This window comes from Meles meles, chromosome 2, assembly GCF_922984935.1.
Source record: "Meles meles chromosome 2, mMelMel3.1 paternal haplotype, whole genome shotgun sequence".
Taxonomy (NCBI): Eukaryota; Metazoa; Chordata; class Mammalia; order Carnivora; family Mustelidae; genus Meles; species Meles meles.
In genome coordinates, this window is record NC_060067.1 from 59555234 (window position 1) to 59574874 (window position 19641).

The following is a 19641-nucleotide window of genomic DNA, read 5'->3' on the forward strand; positions in this document are numbered from 1 at the left end:
TTAATATATGTGAAAATGATTAATATAAGGCATTTAAACATGGCATTCATAAATGATGACACAGCCACAATTCTACAATATATTAGAATTCATGATTATATCCTGTTTTCCTGACCCAGAATATCTACATTCTTGCATTTGCTAGGTAAGTATTGATAGTTTTTACATATTTAGGTCAAACAGTTGAAGTAGAAGATTTAAACAACTGTCATAACTGAAATGTATTCCTAGAGATTTAAAAAACTAGTTATAGAGCCACATGACTTCCATCAACCAAGGGAACCTTAGATGGGGTTTTGGGGTGTCCAATTAGTAGATTAATACTTTTGGGGTGTCCAATTAGTAGATTAATGACCTGTGGAAATCCATTCTAGAGGGAGCAACCTGCATTGACTTTTTTCAGGTCTGTCTAAAAATCTGTATTACTTATATTTGTCCTTGAGTTTTTCCCACTTTCGTGAGTCCTCTCTGTTCTCAAAGAGAGACAGTACCCACACAACTGGGGTAGGAGTGCTAAAGATATTTCAGGTCATGCTCCTGCCTGGAAGCAGTCATTGCACTTAAATCCTCTATCCAAATTCCAAATCACACTTTTCTATACAAAACTATTTATTACCAGTTGATTTTGTTGGTCAACGGAAAGCATTAAACATTGAGGTATGAGGACAGAAGCATGAGGTCAGAACTGAGGAGCGGGTGAAATTGCATGTCTTCAGTGTGGGGACTGCAGCACCCAATGCAAATTTCCCTGGAGCAGCCCTTCCATTTGTGGCCAGATAAGAGGAGGTTTTAATAAAGACCCAAGATTCAGGTGTGACAAGCACAGAGATTCTGGAGTTATTGGGCCCACCTTCAATCCCAGTTTTGCCCATCACCCATTAATGGCTTTGGGAAATTGACCTAACTTCTGTAAGAGATCAGGCTATCGCCTCATTAAGGGAAATGATTTTGACTTGTTTATTACTGACTCTCCCTAAATTTTGGAACTTTCCTGGGCTAGAAAACAATGTCTATTAGCCACTTTTTGACAAAGATCATGAATGACTGAACCTCATTTTTCCTCTCTGCCGTAGAAAGCCATACGTACCCCTTCTGGACATGGAACAAGAGAGGTGAAATGTGCTGTGTTAGGTACACTGGATGACAGAGAAGGAAGAAGGACACGGCTATGTGCTATATGGGGAGAGTGGGACTTAAAGCAGGGGAGTTCATGCGGTTTACCTAGGTGACAGGAACACTCTGCATGACAGTTGTTTGGTACATGGTACTCCAGGCAGAAATATGGACTAGAAACAAATGAACAAAATATTAATTTTTTTAAAAGATTTTATTTATTTGTGAGAGAAAACACAAGCAAGGGAAGCAGCAGTCAGAGGGAGAAACAGGCTCCCCGCTGAGCAGCGATCCCAATGCAGAGCTCAATCCCAGAACCCTGAGATCCTGACCTGAACTGAAGGCAGATGTTTAACTAACTGAGCCATCCAGGTGTCCCAAAAATATTAAATATTTTTTAAGACAGTGTTCTTTAAGGGTAGAATATGAAAGACAGTTGGAAAGTGAATATTTTCCTAAACCATATGTTTGTAACAGAAATAATGCATTACTTCCCAAATGAAGAAACCCATTTGATCCATTTTTTGTTCATTTTAGGAATTAGGCCCTGCTTACGTTTGTAGTGAATATTTTTAAAAAGAAGATTAAATGAACTTATCTTCATAATTGTTAGTTTCATCTGTCATGCATTATCCCAGTCAAACTTGCTTTTAATCTTTTCTCCAAAATATGTGTCCCACTTTTGTGAATTTACTTTAAATGATCTTATCTCAGTACAAAATTATCCTGAGCTAATGAGGTCTTCCCTGCCTGCTGCCCTGGGGCTGACCTCTAACCTCTCCTGCACATCTCTACTCCTACGGCACCTCTGGTCCAGGCCTCCTTGCATCTTTCCATGCAGTCACACAGCCTCTTAGTGGCCCCAGACCTTGACTATTGATGCTCCTTTCAGCATCTGAAACTGGGCACCAGGATCTAGAACTCCTTTAAAAAAACAAAAATAATAAAGGATATCATTATTTTTGTAAATATGAACAAGAAGTAATTGCAGAAGCATACAGTGAAATATGCATACACATACAGGCATGCCCACGTATGTCCATATGTCTGCATCTGTAGGTGTACACATGTATACACATACAAGAATCATTGTTATTCTTAGTCATTTAAAAATTTGTTATAGAGATGCATTCCTATGGGTATGTGAAAATGTTATGGATTATGCATTTAATGAATATAATCAAGGTGGTTTTACTTCCCCCAAATCCTGGGCTCTACATAACAAGACTAAATGACTATAGTAACTGTGGGAATGTGGGAGTTACCAGAGTTGGCTAAAAAAATATTCTGCCTGCAGGATCTTGCCTGCATGACAAACAACCAGAACATCCATCAAATTAAAATCATGTTTGAAGCAAAATTCTATTTGCATGACAAACAGCAGAGCATCAGTCAGAACAAACACCAGTGTTTAGGACTTGGTACAAATTTTGCAGGAAGAAAAAGCAGTAAAGGGATATGGGTACTGAATTAGGGACAACAAGTGGAAGCCAGAGATGCAGGACTTTTGCATGAAATGAGCCTTGAGCTCAAGTGGCAGCAAAAGCGTTCAAATGAGGTTCTTTTTTTCTATTATTATTTGCAAAATGAGAACAAAGTCTAACCAAAAAGAGGGAAGGGAAGGAGAGAGAGAAAGAGAAAGAGAGGAAGTGGGAGGGAGAGAGAAAGTGAAAAAGAAATGGTGGGAATTGAGAGAGAGAGAGGGACAGAGGGAGGGAGGGAGAGAGAGAGAGAAGTGTTCTTTTTTTCCATGGAAAGAGAATGCAGGCATGGGGTCTGAAAGGAGATAATCACGAAGCCCAGGAGCCAGCAGCTAAAGAGGCTGGCAGGCTGCAGGAGCAGGTGTGCTTGGCTGTTGAACAGCATTGCCTGCCAGGCCCTGGCATCATCCCAGACTCCTGTGTCCCACACAGGCATATGGGGCTGCTGATAAATAGCGACAGGGCAGGGGATGCAAGGCTGGAATCGGGGTGGGATTCAGAACCCAGCCATCTCTCTCATGCTCAGGCTTTCTTGGACACTCTCTTCCTCTGGGTGCTTTCCATCCACACCTCAGCCTGATTTTAGGGAGTCTGTCTTCTATCCCTGTGAGAATGCAAGCTCTACATTAAGGCAGAAGTGACCTGGTTATTTACCAGCTCTGTGACATTGTTTGTACTGAATCTGGCTGTTTTCATCTAACAGCGAAGCCCAGGGTATATTTCTGAGAGAATTAAAAGAAAGAACACATGTGAGTATGCTTGGTCCGCCCTGGGTGCTGAGTAAATGGCAGGCTATGCCCCTCCCCTCAGTGACTGTCAAGCCATCTTCCTCCCTCAATGTACGTTGAGTCATGGCTGCCAAAGTTAGTTTCTATCTCAACTTGTGACAAAGTCCTCTGATTTGCATTTCCTTCTTCCTTAACTAGGAAGTGCATTTATTGTTGGGAGGCAGCATAGAGTGAAGAATTCTACAGGAGGGGCCCAGAACCAGGGACCAGGAGAGCTGGCAATTACCTTGTCTTCTCTCCTGGGTACTAACATAAACTTGGAGAGATGCCATTTCTCTACCTCTGCACCCTCAACTACGTTGTCAGTGTTCTTCAGAAAAACAGAACCAGTGTTATTATACACTTCATAACTATACTGTGTAATAGAACTCTATTATATACTAGCTGACTATAGCTGACATTTAAATAGCACCAGTTGGAACTCCATAGGTCCACCTGAATGTGGGTTTTTGTTTATTTTGTTTTGTTAAACACGGTACTATACTATCTATTTATTTTCTCTTCCCTTTGACATTCATAAAACATTTTCTTTTCTCCACTTTATTTTAAGAATACTGTATATAATACATATAACGTACAAAATACATGCTTATGGTTTCTGTTATCAGTAGGGCTTCTGGTCAGCAGCTGACCAGTAGTAGTTAAGTTTTTCAGGAGTCAAAAGTTATTATGTAACTACAGTAATGTAATGATTAATTTATATTGATTGATATATAATTAATGATTAATGTACAAATTGATTAATGATTAATATACAATTGCATACTTTAATATAATTATAAAGTACATATCATATAAGTATATATATAATATAAATTATATGTAGTTTTATTATATGGTTACATTTTACATTTTATGTTAGTATATATAATATCATTATATATTTAACTGTATAATTATTTATATGTAATTATGATGGTGTACATAGTATTTTGTGTTATATATAGATAAATATTATAAGGAATGGGCTCATGAAACTCTGGTGGCCGAGAAGTCCCAATCTCGGCAGTCAGCAAGCTGGAGATTCAAGGCTCAGGAAAGCCGGAGTTCCAGTTCAAGTCTGAAGGCCTGAGAACCAGGAAAAACAATGGTGTAAGTTCCCGTTCAAAGGCCAACAACATCGAGAACCAAAACTGGATGTTTCAGGTCAAGTTTTAGCAGGAAAAAACTGATGTCCCGGCTCCAGGGAGTTACCTCCAACTCTCAGGAGGGTCAATCTTTTCCTGCTAATGAGGCCTTCACCTGATTAACTGTGACCCACCCACACAGGGGAGGGCAATTTTCTTCACTCAGTTACTGATACAGACATTAATCTCATTCAAAATCACCCCCATTGTCATGTCCAGAATGATATTCGACCACATCTGGGCAGCATGTGGCCCGATCAAGCTGACACACAGGAACAACCATCACATCAACCATACTGTGTGGACAAATAAAATAAATTTAAAAAATAAATAAATAAATAAATAAATAAAGGGGTGCCTGGGTGGCTCAGTGGTTTAAGCCTCTGCCTTCGGCTCAGGTCATGATCTCAGGGTCCGAGATCGAGCCCCACATCGGGCTCTCTGCTCAGTGGGGAGCCTGTTTCTCCCTCTCTCTCTGCCTGTCTCTCTGCCTACTTGTGTCCTCTCTCTCTGTCAAATAAAATAAATTTAAAAAATAAATAAATAAATAAATAAACCATACTGTGTGGAAAGAAAAGAGGAGGAGGAGGGGGTGAGCGGAGTCTGGAAATAGGGAACTGAAAACTCAAGAAATCCATTGATATTTAGCATTCTCCAAGAAACAAGGTAAAACATCTAAATTCTGTGAAATACTTAAGAGACAAGGTAGAAGATGATACCGTATCACATCATGAAGAAAACTGAACACAGTTTCTCTAAGGAGAATGAAATCCTTAATGATGCATAGAAATAGCATTATACTATTTAAATATGTGTCTAGCATGAGCCAGGTGTCTTATATGCATTGTCTTATTTACTCCTCATATCAAACCTCAGAGCTGGGCTTCATTAAGTCCATATTAGATAAGAGGCAGAGGCTCAGAGGGGTTAAGTGAAATGCAGAAGGTCACTTAACTAGTCAGTGACAGTCCTGGGCCTTGCTTACTTCTAAATTACAGTTTTGTTCTCTTCTGCATGCACTGTGTCCCCATCTGTACATTTTTATTAAAGACTTCATTTAATTATTTATTTGAGAGAAAGAGAACAAGTCGGGGTGGAAGGGCAGAGGGAGAGGGAGAAGTAGATTTCCCTCTGAGCAGGGAGCCTGACTTGGGGTTCGATCCCAGGACCCTGGATCATGACCTGAGCTGAAGTCAGATGCTTAACCAAATCTGCCACCCAGATGTCTGTAAATTTTGTAAATTTTTGTGTGCTTTCCCTGCCCCACCCCCCGCATATAGGACTGCTAATTTTATGTGCTAATTCATGCAAAGTACTTAGCACAGTGCCTGGCATATAGGTCAGGAGGATGAAGGATGACCTATTCAGTATTATTTTTGTCTAACCTCAACCTCCAGTTTTATTCTATGGGAGATTGTCCCACAGGAGAGAATAATATTAGCCCAGTGTTAATATTATTCAAAATGAGATGTGTACAGTTTTTGGATTCTGCATTAGAATGGCTGCCCTTGCCAAGGCCTGTTTTGCTAGTTGAGTTGGTTCTCCCTACCTCATCCCCCTCTTCTTGGCTCCTTACACTTACTTACTGACACCACAAAATACTCACCGTCCTGTGGCTCCCCCAGTCCCACTGCCTTCATTGTCTCCCAACCTCAGGAGCTGTCTTCTCCTTATTTAAAGATGTGTCATTTTCCCTTGTAAAAAGTTCCTTCTTATTTGGATTCACAGCCCAATCGTCCAGTTCACCACTTCCAAAGTGATTCCAATAAATAGAAACCAGAACATTTGGAAATTGCCTCCAGCCCTCTCTGTGCTCCTCTCACTTGGAAATCTCTGGCAGCTGCATGTTTTCCTAATGACCTTCAGTTGCTCAGAGAATGTATAATTCATTCCCCACCTATCTTCACTAATCCCACTTTCCTAAAATAAATATTAACTGAACTTATCTGCTAAAACAAGCCCAAATCAACTCTCTTATCAAATGAACTCAGAGGCAGAACGAAAGCTGAGAATCTGGTCGAGAGGTAATTGTCTTTACTGGGAAGACTGATCTAAAACTCCCTCCGGCCTGCCGTTCCATTCAATCCCGTTCAGCAAACCTGCATTGAACATTCTCAATGCAGGCTGCAACAGGGCTGGAGAAGACAGAAAACTGGATTCAGAGTGAGAAGGCCTGATATCAGAGGAATTGGATTCAAATTTCATCTTTACTCTTGACCAATTTTGAACATCAGGAAAATCGCTCTGAGGCTCATTTGCAGTAGAATAATAACAGGATTCCTATTACCAGAATCCCTCAATACCTCTCCCCACCTCTCTGACACAAACAACTTTCAGCAAAGTCTCCCTGGGTTTGTCAGGGATAAGACAGTGAGTGTCTTGTCAAATATTAGGAAAAAAATATTGACTTCCTGATGCACAGATGGGTCATGGGAGCAGAAGTTGCAATATTTCTAGTTCAATTCAAAGGAGAAAGTTATTTGTTTTATTTCATGAAAATTTATAAATCTCATTGCCCATAAAAATCTCTTTCCCAATCCAATTCTATTCAAGCCCAGTATAGTTCTATTACCATAATAGTACATCTGCTTGCTGCTAGCCTAGGAGATTGAGGAGTAATCTAGAAATATGGCTTGTACCTTAAATTCAGAGGGAGGCATTTGTTCCCAAAGGACTGATCTGATGATGTCACCTTTTTGAGCTTTTGGACGGGACTGTGCTTGGAAACCTGCCGCTTTGCTAGTCTGCAAAGACCAGCACTGGGTTAAGCCGCCCAGTCATCGCGGCACCAGGGATACTGTGTTGAGTCACAAATCTGACCCATCATCTAACATCAGTAGGCAAGGGGAGCACCAAGATTACATAGATGATGCCAAGCAAGTAATTCCATATTTGTGCTACTGAACTATAGCTACAAAAGGCCATTTTAAAATCTTCCACCAGAAAAGGTATTGTTGAAATAGATAATGGCTTTTTTCCTGATAAACAAAAGAGGAAAGGAAAGCAAAGCACAGTGATGAGAACAGTTTAGGACAAATGCTAGGGCGCCTGGGGCTTTATTGGTTAAGCATCTGCCTTCAGCTCGGGTCATGATCCCAGAGTGCTGGGATCAAGTTCTGCATGAGGCTCCCTGCTCAGCAGGGAGTCTGCTTCTCCCTCTGCCACTGTCCCCCTACCCCCACCCCCGTTCATACACTCTCTCTCTCTCTAATAAATAAATCAAGACTCTAAGACAAAAGCCAACTGACTTTTACTTCCAAACTGGCTTCACGATATCAGTCCAAATAGTTGGGTTTTCCCTCTGTTCCCCTCTCCAATAAACCCCTCCTGTTTCCTTCCCAGGGGAGTGATGATAGACTGAGCAATGGTTTTGAAAGCACCAGGTAGACTGTCAAATCCTGAACATGCCAGAGGCTGTCCCCATTCTTAACCACTGGGACAGGTGCTGTGAGGGACAAATAGGTGGAAATCTCATGATCCCCCACCACTCCTGAGTGCAGAGCCCAGTGAAAAGTAATAATAGGCTTCCCAGCAAGAAAGTTCACAGAGGGTTGAGCAGGAGGAAAGAAGGTGGGCCAAACAGGCACACATTTAGGAAAGCCCTTTGCTGTTAAAAGAGCTTCAAAGCGGAATGGGGCAATTACAGAGAAGAGGTTACAATTGCCTGAGAAATCTTCAAGGAAAACAATTCCTTGTCCTCTGCAGGGACCTACCAGTGCACCCTCAGCAAAGCATCATTAAACCTGCATGGGCCTAATGAGGTAACTCAACATCAGCCAGCTATTAAACAAACAAAAAAGCTCTGCTCTTATTTCTCAGAGAGCTCTCCAATCCACACACCTTCTTAGAGTTCAAATTAAGGAATTAAATATTCTGGCTTTTTGCACCAGCCTGTACTCCTATATTTAATTTATAGAGCCGGGGACAGAAAAGAGAAGAAGCGGGGTATGTTAACAAGTTTATTTCTCTCATTGGCATTTACCTATTAATATCTCTTCACAAAAGGAAGGTATCACAGTTCATTGTTCTAAACGCCTTGAGAGTAAGATAACATAGTAGAAAGATAACAGGGGAAAAAAGGCTGGAAAGAAAAACAGAATTACATATGGACCTCTTGGTTTATAAGTTTTTTTTTCTTCCCTTCATCATTTGCTTTTTTTTTTTTTTAATCCCTCAAAAGAGTTTTCTGTAGGTAACTGGACCAGACATGTGTGGCCACTTGGATTCTAAGCTGAGAACACTAATGCATGAAGGTTTATTCCTGGTATCCCTGTAATGAACAAGAACCAAAAGACATGGGAAGGTTTTGTCTGAGTTCATTTTCCATAAGTTGGAAGTCTCCACAGTGTGCCTCAGTCTTATATTGTAACTTCAGAGGAAGGACACAGGAGAGCCAGATGCAGTGAATTCAGTCACACACGCTGCCCTCTCTCCATCCCCTGCTCCTTTCTCAGAGGCTAGAAACTATTCCCTCTTCAGCCCCTGTCAGGATTGCAAATTGCTGAGGGCTGGAAGTGCCTCCATCTATCACCCTGAGACTCCTTGAGCAAGACAGAAAAAACAGCGGCTACTCTGTCCATCCAACTGCATGAAATCAAAGTCTTCCCCAAAGAACTAAACAGCAAAAGCTTCTGATTTAAATTCTACCCACAAGAGCCATTTTTTTTTTTTTTCATTTTGCCCCCCTTTCCCCTATTGGTTTAATTTGCTGTTGTTGTTCTAAAAATCTTGGGTGGGTTACATTTGTCCTACCACATTCCAGTTGGTGTTCTGTTGCCTGCATGTAACATTCCTGTACATTTTAAGAGGAACCATGGATACAAAGTCACAAAAGATGGAAATGATTACCTTGTGACAAGTGGTCACTTGAAAAGCTCTTAACTTGAAAGTTCTCATTCTGCCCAAACATTTAGGCAAGGCACAGGAGCTGGGAAGATGGCATTCCAGAGGGCGTGACTTCAAGAAGACTGGGCACAAGGCTATGCTGAAGCCAGCCAGCACAGGCTGGAAACCAGTCGCACACACTAGCAAGAGCCCACTGAACACACCTGCTCCCAGTCCCCTGTTCAGGGGCTCCTGGATGGGAGTTGAAAATTAGCCACGTGGGAGTACTTATATCACGAAACTCCGAGAACACTACAAATTGGAATGTTGTGTTTTGCTTTGTTTTGTTTTGTCCCAGAGAGGCAGTTAATAAAGTTCTTTCTAGCACAGCACTAACCACAAGCCTGTGAAAGGTCAATGTTTGAAAGGGCCATCTGGCTCCCAAACACCTTAGCAGAAAATCCTTCCTGCGATTCCTCAAGGAAGTGCCAGCAAGAAAGGAGGACCCATCTCTGTGACTTTTTCCTTCAGCGCTTTACAACAGCCAAAGCCAGAGCCCCAGCCAGGCACATCCTGCCCTCCCACCCTCTGTGTCATTGTAACTTGGAAGCCCTTCCATTACTTAGGCCGCACAGCCTTTTACACCTTCGCTGTGTTAGAGAAGCCAGCCTGTCTTGCTCTGGAACCTCCTGTAAATACATCAGCTTCAATTCTCCTTTTCTTCTGCTTCACCCTCGGGCTGTAGCTTTCATTCCTTTCCAAACAAATCTTCCCCTCAGTGGTTTTCTTTCCTGCCTCCACTGGCTCATCTTCCAACACTTCTCCCAGCCTGCCACGGGCCTGCTGCCCTCTCAGATCACAACACTCCAGTGTCTGCCGATCAACAGCGGTGTCTCTCCTGCAGGCTCATGGCAGCTCACTTCCCTTCTCCCATGCTCTCTGTGAGCATGTGCCCTGTCAGCAGAGCCCTGTCACTAAAACACCTCCCATAGCTTCTGCTGCTCTTCCAAACATGGTTCTCAGGTTCATTTCTGACTAGTGTCCTGTCTCTTCTTGGCTACCCCAGTCCCTACAGGTGTCTCTAAGAGTCTGGGATGGGCACAGCCCTGGGTACACACAGCCTTTGGAACCTCTTTTCCAGCCAGTGATATCTTATTTTCTTACTATACATGTAAATGTGGTATTTCCACCAATAGAATATAGAGGATTAAGAACAAAGAATGCGCCTCATTGAACTCTGGATTCTGTACAGATCTTTTTCGAGTAAGAAGTGTTATGGAGAAAATGGACTTCCATAGCTGGACCTCATCAATGTCCTTAATTATCTGATAGAACATAATACAGTGGTTCTCAAGCAAGGGTGATTAGTCCCTTGGATATTTGACAAAGCCTGGAATTTTTTTTTTCATTTTTACAACTAGTGAGGGCCTGATTATGGTGGTTAGAGACCATGAATCTGCCTAAATGTTCCATAATACACAGAACAATCCCCTCAAAAAAGAATGATCAGACCCGAAATGTCTATAGTGCTGAGGATGAGAAATCCTGACTTCTCATGACCATCCTATTGCTGTCGGCCATTGCCATTCATCAGGGTAAGAGTTGGGTTGTAGCTCTAGTCACACTTGCTTAACCACCCAATAACTGTTGTGAGGTCTGTTGTACCCATCTGTTTACCTCAACTTGGCAACAGGATGGCCCCCTAGTAGCTCCTATCAGGTCTTCTTTCTTCCTCAGTCTTCACTGAATGCACACCAGAACACCTCACTCTTCATCTTTGTATGTGTTTCTAATATACAAACAAGCCATAATATCAGGACAACCTGTGTGTGAGTCTCAGAGATCTGCCTCTTTAACAAGTGTGTCAAATATTCAAAAGCTTACTCACATTTGACAATCACGAGTTTGGGGAAAGTATCAGTTACTGGCTAGAAGCTAAAGACCCAAGGTCGAAAGACAGTTATGCTCCTGCCACCTTGAGTGATCCTGAGTTGGTGCTGGTCTTCACTCCATTTTCTAGTCTATAAAATGAAGATATGTAATAGTAAGGCATTCGTCATGGAGTTGGGAGGACTATATGTGTTAAGGCAAGCACAGCGTTGAGCAAAATGCCTAGCAGCTAGTAACCACTTGGCAAATAAGAGGTGGTATTATTAAAACAACTTTAGATTTTTTATGGTTAGGAAAACGAGAGAAGCCAGGAGACTCTTTAAACATTAGGGGGATTATGAATTATCATTGAACTAATAATCTACTTTCTATAAATACTCCTTCAATCTTGTGTTGAATCGAAATGAACTGATTTCGCTAGAGTATACATGTATCCCATCATTTGTAACTGAGCAACAATTCAAATAGAATAGAGTGTTTGAAAGGAATAATCCTTTAAATTGAAGAAAACCATGAGGAAATGGAAAAGGAGAATATGGTACATAGAACATCAGATGCATAGCTGTGAACCAAGTTTTGACTATCTTCTATTTCTACATTAGTTTGTGTCTCAAGGGTCCTGAGTGTCTTGCTAATCTGATGACTCTCCACAACATCCTGGCATTACCATTCCAATTTTTTTTTTAAACCTGAGTAAACTGAACTGCAGAAAAATTGAGTGAATTGCTCAAGGTCACACAGAAGTCAAGTCCAGAATAGAACTGTGTTTGCTGGTTTCCCGTTCAGCCATGACCCTTTCCAATACACCTTGTTTGAAGCAGTCTAGTGAGAGTGGCTAATGGCTTTGATATTCTTGAACCACTGAGATATATATATATATATATATGTATGTTTTTTTTTTTTAACTGAGTAACACTCTTGGTAAACTTGCTTATTTTCTAGAGTGAGAGATATTTCTGAAAAGAGAGTCTTTGAACAATGTTGATTGTCAGTCTAAAAGAATAGTCAGCCTAAAAGCAGTGAATTAATTTTAGCCTAAAAATGAGGATTTGGGGACTGCAATCAAAGAGGAAGATTTTATACCAATATCAAGAATCTTGAAAGATTGAACAAAAGAGAGATTGAACAAAAAAATATTGAATATCAAAGTAAGAGTTTTACAAAGGCTAGAAAACCTGAATTCAGAATAAGAACAGGCTGTTAGCAATGAGTTTGAATTCCTGCCAAGAAATGTGGTGCACCTTGGCACCCTTCCCTAACCTCGCAATCCTGAGCGTTGGCTTATATCTCAGGCTGCAGCCAACTCATTTCCTCCAGCCCAATCGATGACTTTCCAATAGCTGAGCATCCTGCTCTGAATCACTTGCAAACCACTAAGATATACTTTCCCTGTTTATTTTCTGACTTGAGACAGAGAAGTGCAAGGTCAGTTGATTCTTTCAATGATTGCTCTTAAAATAAAAACTTTCACTGCCATCTTCTGAACTTTTGAAAACCAACATCCAATAATACAGCCATTTTAACAAATTCAGTTGTTCATGACCATAATTTTACTATAACTTTATTATCTCTACCTACATCATATATATTAATGCATTGGCATTATTAATGGGTATGTGTTTTTACATTTGTCAGGCACAGTGCTTTGTGCTTCCTATGCAGTCAAATAACATTGGAAAACAAAACAAAAAAAATATGTAATGATAATTGGTCCATTTTAATTAGGGGCTTATTATTCATGTGAGATAGAGCCCTCCTAATATGAGTAAGTATTACGGATCATTGGATGGTGCAGAGAAAAGGCTCACTGGTGGGGAAGGGGCATGTTCAGGAGCTGAAAAAGATAAAATTGAATGTATGTGTCATTTAGACAGGGAACAGGGTCTCGATTGGGCATAATAGCACAGTGTGAGCAAGAGAATGGGGAAGTCCAACCACAAGACGAAAGTTCTAGTGTGAGATTTCTGGAGGCAGTAAGTTTGCTACCCACATTCCTCTTGGTAGCCAACAGGCTCCCAAGCTGGTGTATCACCACCATCAGCAACATCAACATCATCTTATGACTGCAACTCAGAGAAAGGAATCCATCAAAGTCTAGAAACTGGAGCATAAATATTGGAATTAGTCATTATTATGAGACCCAAGCTCTTCTAGTGTTTTCTTGAGACCACTGAACACTTTCACACCAACTGACCCAGGATTGCTTACTTTCTCAAGATTTGAGAAATCGTCAAGTATGTGACAGAGAATTCACTTCTGTTGGTCCTCATCCAGACTTATGTATGCATCCCTTATTTTATGTGAATATAATGAATCAAGAGAGGCCAGAGGCTAGATAAAATTTGTTGACTATCAAGGCAGTGAAAAAGTATGTGGTGAAACCAGTTAATTTCTGTTTTGTAAAACTATGTTGTCTTCACTATCTTTCTGTCTGAAATGAAAGACACTTCTTCTAGATGCTGGTCACTTTGGAAAAGTGACTTGAATAATCCAAGATGTTTTCCCCCAAACTCAATCTATTTCAGATGTTAGTTGCTAGTTGCTAAGGGACTCATGGCAGGGCAATTATCATTAAAACAGGCTCTGAAACTAGGATCTGATAGAGGGGAATTTGTTTTCTGGTCTTTTAAGAGCAACAGTTGGGCAAACATTTTCTCCTATTAGGGTACTTTTACATTCAGGCTACTTCTCCTTTTCATCCCACTAACCAGGAAAACATTGAAGAAAAGAAATTATATTAAAGGGGGCGCCTGGGTGGCTCAGTGGTTTAAGCTGCTGCCTTCGGCTCAGGTCATGATCTCAGGGTCCTGGGATCGAGTCCCACATCGGGCTCTCTGCTTGGCAGGGAGCCTGCTTCCCTCTCACTCTCTCTGCCTGCCTCTCTGCCTGTGATCTCTCTCTGTCATAAATAAAAAAAAAAAATAAAAAAAAATAAAAAATCTTAAAAAAAAAAAAAGAAATTATATTAAAGGCCTGGAGGAGAGAAGATTCATGTACAGATGAATCTTGAAATCAGATTGAAACCATAAACTCATGACGGCTGTGATATGATGAAATTGTATTTAAACTTGGAAAATGGCTTTTTTTCTTCTGCCCCTCTTATGAATAGGAGTATAAGTTACATATAATAAAATGCAGAATTTACATGCGTTTTGATGAGTTTTGACAGATATATACATTTGTGCAAACACCACCCCAGAAACGACACAGAATGCTTCCAGCATTCCACAAAGTTCCCTCCTAACACCACATTCCAGGCATTTTTTGCCCATCTCAACACAACCAATGTTCTGATATCAGTCACCGTAATTTAGTTTCTCCTTTTCTGAAACTTCATATAAATGGAATAATATAATACTTAATCTTATTTCCTGACCTCTACTGTCCAAATATAAAGCTTATGAGATCAATTGATGTTATTATATTTATCAATAGTTCATCTCTTTTTATGGCTGAGTAGTATGCCCCTGAATGAATATGCCACTCTTTTGTAGCCATTCACCTGTTAGTGAACATTTAGTTTGTTTTTTGGTACTACAAGTAAAGCTGTTAGAAATGTTCTTTAACTATCTGTCAGTGGACTTCTATTTTCATTTTAATTTTCATTTTAGGATTCATAGTCACAAATTTGACTTGATGACTCTTTTTTAATCTTTATTTTTTAAAAAATTATTTATTTGAGAGCTCTCTTTCACACATGCAAGAGAGAGGAGTAGCGGGAAGGGAGAGAGACTCAAGCAGACACACACTGAGTTCAGAGCCTGATTTCATGACCCTGAGATCAGGACCTGAGCTGAAATCAAGAGTCAGCTGCCGAATGGACTGTGCCACCCAGGCACCCCTCGATGACTCCTTTTAGAAAAAGCTACAGTAGGAGTAGATTGCCCTGAGCAGAAGGGCCTCCTTTATCCACATTTAATCCCTTGGTGGCCTCAGCCCAGGGTTTTGGACCACCCCTCTCTACCACCACCACCCATCCCCCACCTTCAATACCCATTGAAGGTATACCTCAAATTCCATGTTTCCTGGAATTTCTCAGTCAAACAGTGTAATAAAGTCAATGCCTTTTCCTCATTCTCATTCCCATTTAAATAACTGAGAACTCCTTTTAACATCTCAGCACTTTGGAGCTAACAAGGATGTATACAGTAGCTGTGTCTGTTTTTAGATTGAAAAGCAATCTAGCATTTTCAGAATAATTACTTCAGAAACTCACCTGCCCAACCACCAAGACCCCCAGGGTAGTGGCTTTGAATCCCTTGGGTGACCACTTTGCATATATTTTTCACTTATAATGAAAACTCATCCAGGTTTTGACGTTCCACATTCTGAGAGGATTCTGAGTGCCTCCTGCTTTTTCTGAGCTCTAGGAAGGGATATGTTAATAAGACCGTATTTAAAATTCACTCCAGTGGTGCTTCAACATCCTTGCTAAGAAAGATATAGTGAGGTGTTTGCTCTAATCCACACTAAGACCCTTCTAAAGATTTAAGGACTTTGTTACAGTGGAGAATGCTTTATTGGAGGATGGTGGTCTGGTTGTGGGATCACCAGAGCATCTGTTTTAGCCCACGGGGTAGCGAGCCTGTGGTCAGTGCTTTGATGTTGGCACACACAGGTTATGCCCGAAGCTCTCACACATTTCTGATGCTTCTGGGGATACCCCGTCTCTAGCTGATTTAATCCCATCATCTGATTTTTTTTTTCTCTTTCTCTGAGATGAGTTCATGTGCAGGTGACACCATTTAAACATGATTGTTTCATCTCCTAGTTTTTAAATTGTTTTTTAATTTTAATTTTTTGGTTTTGGTCCCAATGTTATTTGATTTCCCAACCACTTTCTGGACTTTTTTAGCCAAATAGGCATGGAGTACTATGCCCATTTTACAGATGGTAAGAATGAAACAGATCAAGTGGCTTGCCACCTTGCATTATAAATCAGTCCACTTTCCTCTTCCTGCCTGTGTCAGGGCAGTGTGTGTTGCATGCTGACTGATTGTGATGCCCAAGCTGTGTCCTCAGGATGACCCAGTGGGTGATGGCTGCACCTGCAGTCATGGAGACCTCTGACATCAAACTCTTTGGGAAGTGGGTCTTCGATGAGGTATTAGATCAATGACATTTACTTTCAGGATTACATAGACATGAAAGAGAAGGATGCCAAGTACCTGCCCCCAGTGCAAGGTGCTAGGTGGCCAAATGCTTCAACAAGGTGCATTGCCCTGCTGTGAAGAACCTCACAAATGCAATGGTCATGCACTGCCTTAAAAATGGCAAGCAGCTCACGACCATGCCACTGCCAAGCATGCCTTTGAGATCATCCATCTGCTCACTGGTGAGAATCCCCTGTAGGTCCTGGTCCATGCCATTATTATGAGCAGTTTTGGGAGGACTCAATCTGCACCAGGCAATCCCGAACACGGAGGGGTCAGGGCATTCATGTGTCCTCACTATGCCATTGAATTAGGGTGTTTGCCTGCTGTGCACAGGGGCCTGTGGGGTTGCCTTCCAGCATATCAAGACCACTGCCGAGCATCTAGCACATGAGCTTATCAGGCAACCAAAGGCTCTTCCAATTCCTATGCTACCAAGAAGGATGAGCTGGAAAGTATAGCCAAGTTCAAGTTTTGATCTCCTGGACCATGATCCCAATAAATAAAATCTATCTATTTAGATAGATATCTTAGATAGATAGATAGATAGATAGATAGATATAGATAGATACAGATATCTGTATCTATCTATCTATATTCAATATATATTATATATAATGCCACTTTGAGCATTTCCAGCTTCACCCCAGTACCCCAGTCTGGGGGCAAGCAGCAACTTGTCTCTGTTCTGAGAGAAATCTCAAGAATAATTCTCAATTTTTTCAGTGAAAGACAAGTGGATCCTTATCATAGGGGAGGGGTTTGACAAGATAGCCCCTCCAAATTCCCCTAGATATGCCCAGCTGTCACTGAAGCAGGGGGCAGTAAATTTACAAATGAATGAAGGAATCTCCTGAGAGGAGATTCTGAACTCTTTCTCTTTTAGGATTTGAAAGTGTGTCTGATGAATTAGGATGGTGGCAAGAAGGCTACTAGGCATAAAGAATATCAAAGACCACAAAAGGGAAAGTCATCATGGAAGAAGAAAGGGTGGGCCAAGTAAGCCAGAAACACTAAAAACTAAACTAGCAAAATCCAATAGAGATAGAATGGAAATCATAAACACAATTTTAATTTTCTTGTTACCACACTGAGAAAAGTAAAAGGAGACATACATAATTTTCATAAAATTTATTTAACCTAATGGATCCAAAATATTACCATCTTAAGATATAATTATATAAAAACAATGAGATGCCTCATATTCTTTTTTTTATGTATTAAATCTTGAAATCAAGGGTGTATTTTCCACTTACAGTGCACTGCAATTGGGACAAGCCACATTTGAAGTGTTCTTGCATTTAAGCCGCTGTCATCTTGGATGGTGTAGGCCTGGATGTTCATGGCAGAAAGACAGATGTCCTTTTCGTATGACTCTCACAATGTGGCTTTGCTTTAGAGTCAGGGCAGGAGTGTCAGCCAGAGTAGTAACCATAAAGTAGTGGGGGTTAGAGCCTCAGAGACACAAAGGGCAGAGAGTATGACAGTCCAGAGCAGCAAAAGAACCACAGCCCCACACTGTGGACCACAAGTGGACTGAGAGCTTTGCTTTACCCTCTCCTTATTGTTTGGAGTTGATCCCATAATTCTTGGCCTGTTGGTGTAAGGAAAAGAAGAACTCAGGAGCGAATTTGGTCTTATGCAAATTGAAGCAAAGGAGATTTCAGCCAAGAATCTGAAAAATAAGAGAAGCCTGGGACATGGGTCAGACCAGTAACAATTATTTAGTTGTACATCAGCCTTTCCGACCTCACCCCCACCCCCCCATATAGCGTGAGGGCCTTCAGGGAGGAATTAAGATTTATTCTTTTATAACAGTTCCTCAACCTTGTGCAGCACCACAATTGTGGCAAACTGGGTAAGTCTGGTCTTTTTCAACCTCTTCCAAGCACCTAGAATAACAATCATCATGGAGTCCTATATATTTGAAAAATGTTGAAGGACTAACCAAAGATACCTGAGCTCCCTCCTTCTCTAATTGCAGCTCTCTTCTTCCAAAATGGACATAACCAGAAGACTCCTCCTGCTCATGTCTCAAGTAAATTACTGTAGGTGTTACTCTCTTTACCTACCTACCTAAGTCAATGGGAAGCAAAAAATACCCCCCAAAATGATAGAAATAAAAGGTGTTGTGTTTATATGTTTTAGATCATATAGAAGGCTCTCATGTGCAAATCTCATTTAAGCTTTCACATGTTACATATGCAGAAAGGGTTCAGTCAAGTGACTAAAAAAGTAATTCAGCTGCAAACTGGTCTTGAAATGTCTAACTCCAAATCCAAATAATTTTCAGTCTTCCTTTCCCTGCATTATGGCTGCATACAAATGCAGTTCCACTTGTGCTGGAAATAAAATGCTCTGGACAAATCCATGGTACTTTTATCATGTTGTTATTGGGGGGGGGGCTTAGTTATCTCTGACTAAGAAAATATTATTATTTGAAACTGCCCTTGACCTATCTTTACATATATTAAACACAACTATTGACCCATCAGAAAGCCCAGAGTGGTTCTAAATAAAGATTTTCATTTTCCAAGTTGTACCATGATAGTGTCTCCAGAATAAAATGACTTCTTTGGAAGCAGGGGAGAATTGATTTCTTAAATCTGACCCAGACGTCAGATTGGTGTGCTTTATTGTATGAGTCTAACTGAATGTTTTCTTAGCAGGATCTCCTATTATAGGAACAAGGAGGTTTTGCACAATTTATTCATCGAAGCAATGGGGAAAATAGGCCAGATCACACAGCTGGCTTAAAACAATGTAAATGCATTTTTGTTCAGTAAACAATTGAAGAGGGAAAATAATTTCTTCCCAAGCCAATAGAAAGTGGGAAAGGACAAACATTTGCTCTTGCCAAATTTAGTCTGAATTATTTATTACCTGCTACAGAACAGGGTATGTGAATAATATGGTAAGAAGCAGCAAAGTTCTGACACCTTCTCAAGAAATAGTTTGTAAATTGTTTGTAAATAATTTGTAAATAGTCAGTGAATTACCACACATCAGTCATTGCAAGGGGATGGGTCATGGGCAGTTGTGACCATCATTATCCTCTCCTACATTCTACATTTTGTGGTTGGGGGGGGGGTGGAATCTTAACACTTCTCAACATGCGATCAAGAAATGAGTGGACTTGAAGCCCAAAGACCTGGCTTCATTCTGTAACTGCATCATCTTTTTCAAGTCACTGAAATTTATTTCTGAGCTTCCCTTCTCCCGTTATCAAGCTGGCTGGAAATATCTACTTTGTAGGGTTGTACTG

The 19641-nt window shown here is 40.8% G+C and overlaps 1 pseudogene; it reads left to right on the forward strand.

The window, feature by feature from the left end:
- Window positions 1-16246: 16246 nt before the first annotated feature.
- LOC123936836 lies at window positions 16247-16854 on the forward strand (annotated as a pseudogene).
- The last annotated feature ends 2787 nt before the right edge of the window (window positions 16855-19641 follow it).